We start from the raw sequence: 5,000 nt of genomic DNA, 5'->3' as shown, positions 1-5,000 counted from the left end.
TAAACCATCCGATCGGTAGTAGCGACGGGCGGTGTGTACAAAGGGCAGGGACTTAATCAACGCGAGCTTATGACCCGCGCTTACTGGGAATTCCTCGTTCATGGGGAATAATTGCAATCCCCAGTCCCCATCACGAATGGGGTTCAGCGGATTACCCGCACCTCTCGGTGTAGGGTAGGCACACGCTGATCCAACCATTGTGGCGCGCGTGCAGCCCCGGACATCTAAGGGCATCACAGACCTGTTATTGCTCCATCTCGCGTGGCTGAACGCCACTTGTCCCTCTAAGAAGTTTGACGCCGACCGCGGAGGGCCGCGTAACTATTTAGCATGCCGGAGTCTCGTTCGTTATCGGAATTAACCAGACAAATCGCTCCACCAACTAAGAACGGCCATGCACCACCACCCACAGAATCGAGAAAGAGCTATCAATCTGTCAATCCTTTCCGTGTCCGGGCCGGGTGAGGTTTCCCGTGTTGAGTCAAATTAAGCCGCAGGCTCCACTCCTGGTGGTGCCCTTCCGTCAATTCCTTTAAGTTTCAGCTTTGCAACCATACTCCCCCCGGAACCCACAGACTCGTGGTTTCCCTCACGCTGCCCGGCGGGTCATGGGAATAACGCCGCCGGATCGCGGGTCGGCATAGTTTACGGTCGGAACTACGACGGTATCTGATCGTCTTCGAACCTCCGACTTTCGTTCTTGATTAATGAAAACATTCTTGGCAAATGCTTTCGCTTTCGTCCGTCTTGCGCCGGTCCAAGAATTTCACCTCTAGCGGCGCAATACGAATGCCCCCGGCCGTCCCTCTTAATCATGGCCCTGGTTCAGGAAACCCACAAAATAGAACCGGAGTCCTATTCCATTATTCCTAGCTCAGGTATTCAGGCGAGAAGCGGGCCCGCTTTGAACACTCTAATTTTTTCAAAGTAAACGCTCCGAGCCCCGTCCGGACACCCAGCCAAGGGCATCCGGGGGGCACCGGGAGACAGGGTCTGAGACAGGCGGTGGCACGCCTCGCGGCGGACCGCCAGCCCACTCCCGACATCCAACTACGAGCTTTTTAACTGCAGCAACTTTAATATACGCTATTGGAGCTGGAATTACCGCGGCTGCTGGCACCAGACTTGCCCTCCAATGGGTCCTCACCCATGGGTTTAGGATACGCTCATTCCGATTACAGGGCCTCGAAAGAGACCTGTATCGTTATTTTTCGTCACTACCTCCCCGTGTCGGGAATGGGTAATTTGCGCGCCTGCTGCCTTCCTTGGATGTGGTAGCCGTTTCTCAGGCTCCCTCTCCGGAATCGAACCCTGATTCCCCGTTACCCGTGGTCACCATGGTAGCCGACTATGGTACCATCGAAAGTTGATAGGGCAGACATTCGAATGAGACGTCGCCGCCGCGGAGGGCGCGCGATCGGCCCGAGGTTATCTAGAGTCACCAAAGCGGCCGGGGGGCCCGAGCCCCCCGGATGGGTTTTGGGTCTGATAAATGCACGCATCCCCCGAAGGGTCAGCGCTCGTTTGCATGTATTAGCTCTAGAATTACCACAGTTATCCGAGTAACGTGTGGAGCGATCAAAGGAACCATAACTGATTTAATGAGCCATTCGCAGTTTCACTGTACCGGCCGTGTGCACTTAGACCTGCATGGCTTAATCTTTGAGACAAGCATATGTTACTGGCAGGATCAACCAGGTAGTTTGCACCGTGGTCTGGGATGAACCACGAGTGACATCCGCCTCCCCTTCCGGGGGCTAGGAAGCAGCGGGTTGTAAGTGCGTGCGCCGTCAGGTCCAGACGCCATACAGGGCTACCCAGGACAGCTTCCGCGGCCAGTGTAAACGTGCTCGCGCACCGCCCTCTGGCCTTCGGACGCCGACCTCTCACCTTGATGCAAAGCTGTCCCATCCGGTCATGCCCGCACCGTACCCCGTCCACCTCCTCCGGAGGTGCGGACGGCCGACTCCAGGTGCTTTCGGCGTTCCCTCTCTTCACGCCGTTTTGATTTTCGTGGGCCGCTGGTGGGGGGACAAGGGAAAGACCTCGTCGAATTCCCTCCCCCCTAGCCTCGCTCAACCTACGTTTCGTGATGTAACCAAGAAGAGTGATTCGTGGGCCCAGGTAGGTTTGAAGAGGAGGCCAACAAAGCAGGGCACTCCCTTCCTCCCAAACCACAGACACCAGTATAGGACAACTGAGTAGACAGACTGGCCGTCTGAGTCTCCCCCAGAGAGTTCTGGGATGGGTTACAAATAACCCCCACCCCCCATCAGAGGCTTGACCCGCTAGAACCAGGGAGGATCTGTCAAAACCGCTCTCCACATCAGAAGTTCTGGATCAGCCGGGGCTGGTCGGCAGACGTCCACCTAAGGCCGTGGCCTAACCCCGTGTGGGGGGATAGCGCTCGCACCCGTACACGTGGACACCCGCTCGTCAAATGGCTGGCTCCTCACTTACCGTAGGGGGAATGGTTTGCCTACCCCTGGCGGGTCTGGTACTCCACTCTACCAAACAAGGAAGCAACACACCAATAGACCCCTGCAACACCGGGCAGCTTTGGGCAGTGTCACTACACTCCTCCTTGTTCTTCACGTTCCTTCCGTGGTGATTTTTTTTTTTTTTTCGTGGCCATTGCCGTGCATGGCTTCCCCATCGCTTTGCATGCTCTCCATTGCCTCGTGCTGCTTCACCATTGGTCTCACCTGGAGACCGAAGCCGCTCTCCCAGTAACCCGATGGTACCTGGCCAGAAAACCCCGTGCCCGATTTCATCTAGGACAAGGGCCAAACCACAGACCGTGCCCGTCCAGGGTCAACCCCTGGTCGGACAGGCCTGGTGGGTCGATACCATGGATGTGGCAGGCCGACGAGAATCCACTGGTACATTTACAAACACGCCCACCCTGGTGGCATGGCTGTACGACCCATCGTCGAAGCACGCTGCGGCGGACTGAGCCATTGGATCCAGTTGCCTGGGCGTACACTCAGCCCAACAGACGCACTCGGGTCGGGGAGAGCAAAGCAGACTGTGTGCCTGGATGTGCCCACTTCCATAGGGGAATCGGCATGATGGTTCACTTAACCCGAGGAGGGCTCCCCTCGCGGGATAAGCACCCCCCTCGGGGGATGGGGGGGGGGGGGGGCATCCAGAGCACACCACTTTCCGGTAGGGGACAGGCGTTTGATCATGTGTCCGAGGGAGAGCTCCCCTTGCCGGCCGAACACCCCTCGGACTCCCCTTGGGCTTCCAGAGAACGCCACTGGATGAATTTAGTGCTTGGACCCCATTGATTCTCTTTGCTCTCCCATATACCCGACGGGACCTATTTGCAAAACCCCGTGCCAACCAGACCTCCAGGAAGGGGGCTGGCGGCTAACCATGCCCAGCAGGGTGCACCCTGGTCGGACACTTTGGGAGGGTCGAGAGCCTGGAAGTGCCACCCGGGGGAGTAATTCTGATTTCCGTTTTAATGCACTCAGGGACAGCCCGAGGACCTCTGTAGTGCACCTGAGGCGGACTGAGCCGTCGGGTCCAGGGGTCTGGAGTTCGGAACCTCCAGGGTTCACCTGGCTGTTCTCTTAGCCCGGCAGGGTGCACCCTGGTCGGACACTTTGGGAGGGTCGAGAGCCTGGATGTGCCACCCCGACGAGTAATGAGTTTTCCCTTCGTATCTCTTCCGGACCAGGTCCGATTCGCACGAAACTCGCTGGGCATGGCCAGGAGCGCCCCCTGCTGCCCACGCCACCGTCCCCGCGCTTCTACTCCCGAGGGCCGAGGAGACAGCGAAGCGTGGGTCGGGTCGCCTGCTTCCAGGGTCTCCCTGGTACTCTCCAGTCTCCCGAGTCCATCGGGTCCGACCTCGTATTTTTAGCCCAGACGGGGAATGAGAAAGGGGCCCCCGACCGCCCGAGGGCGGGCGCTCGCTTCTCAGCCTAGGAACGTCCGATTCCCACGAAACTTTTACGCCAGACGTTCCTGGCAGCGAGCGCGTTCAAAGGTGACCCGCGCTGCTTCTCTCCTCCCAAGGGCCGAAGAGATATTCGTCTTCAAACCCGACCGGCCCTGTGTTTGCCGCCCCGGCGGTTTTAAAAAATCATAGCGTAAAAACGGTGGGTGCGCTTCGCCTGCCGCTTGGACAGCGTTAAACGGCAGCCCCGGCTCTTTCCAAAGGGCCCTCAACCGACTTTCTGCTCCCAAGGAGCCCAGAGATATGAAACCGATAAATCAAAACCCCGTGCCAACCAGACCTCCAGGAAGGGGGCTGGCGGCTAACCATGCCCGGCAGGGTGCACCCTGGTCGGACGCTTTGGGAGGGTCGAGAGCCTGGATGTGCCACCCCGACGAGTAATGAGTTTTCCCTTCGTATCTCTTCCGGACCAGGTCCGATTCGCACGAAACTCGCTGGGCATGGCCAGGAGCGCCCCCTGCTGCCCACGCCACCGTCCCCGCGCTTCTACTCCCGAGGGCCGAGGAGACAGCGAAGCGTGGGTCGGGTCGCCTGCTTCCAGGGTCTCCCTGGTACTCTCCAGTCTCCCGAGTCCATCGGGTCCGACCTCGTATTTTTAGCCCAGACGGGGAATGAGAAAGGGGCCCCCGACCGCCCGAGGGCGGGCGCTCGCTTCTCAGCCTAGGAACGTCCGATTCCCACGAAACTTTTACGCCAGACGTTCCTGGCAGCGAGCGCGTTCAAAGGTGACCCGCGCTGCTTCTCTCCTCCCAAGGGCCGAAGAGATATTCGTCTTCAAACCCGACCGGCCCTGTGTTTGCCGCCCCGGCGGTTTTAAAAAATCATAGCGTAAAAACGGTGGGTGCGCTTCGCCTGCCGCTTGGACAGCGTTAAACGGCAGCCCCGGCTCTTTCCAAAGGGCCCTCAACCGACTTTCTGCTCCCAAGGAGCCCAGAGATATGAAACCGATAAATCAAAACCCCGTGCCAACCAGACCTCCAGGAAGGGGGCTGGCGGCTAACCATGCCCGGCAGGGTGCACCCTGGTCGGA

General features: G+C 58.8%; 1 non-coding gene across 1 annotated transcript in view; it reads right to left on the bottom strand.

The window, feature by feature from the left end:
• LOC145656718 (18S ribosomal RNA) overlaps positions 1–1,701 on the bottom strand; it is a 1,839-nt gene extending 138 nt beyond the window's left edge. Inside the window, exon 1 of the ribosomal RNA XR_014122314.1 lies at positions 1–1,701. This exon is cut by the window's left edge and continues 138 nt beyond it. This is a non-coding gene — a ribosomal RNA (18S ribosomal RNA).
• Positions 1,702–5,000: the final 3,299 nt, after the last annotated feature.

Source organism: Electrophorus electricus, unplaced genomic scaffold (genome assembly GCF_041902795.1).
Source record: "Electrophorus electricus isolate QZ-2024a unplaced genomic scaffold, ASM4190279v1 Scaffold88, whole genome shotgun sequence".
In the NCBI taxonomy this organism is placed as follows: domain Eukaryota; kingdom Metazoa; phylum Chordata; class Actinopteri; order Gymnotiformes; family Gymnotidae; genus Electrophorus; species Electrophorus electricus.
Note: the sequence above shows the minus strand (reverse complement) of the source record. Positions and strands in the feature narration are given on the sequence as shown.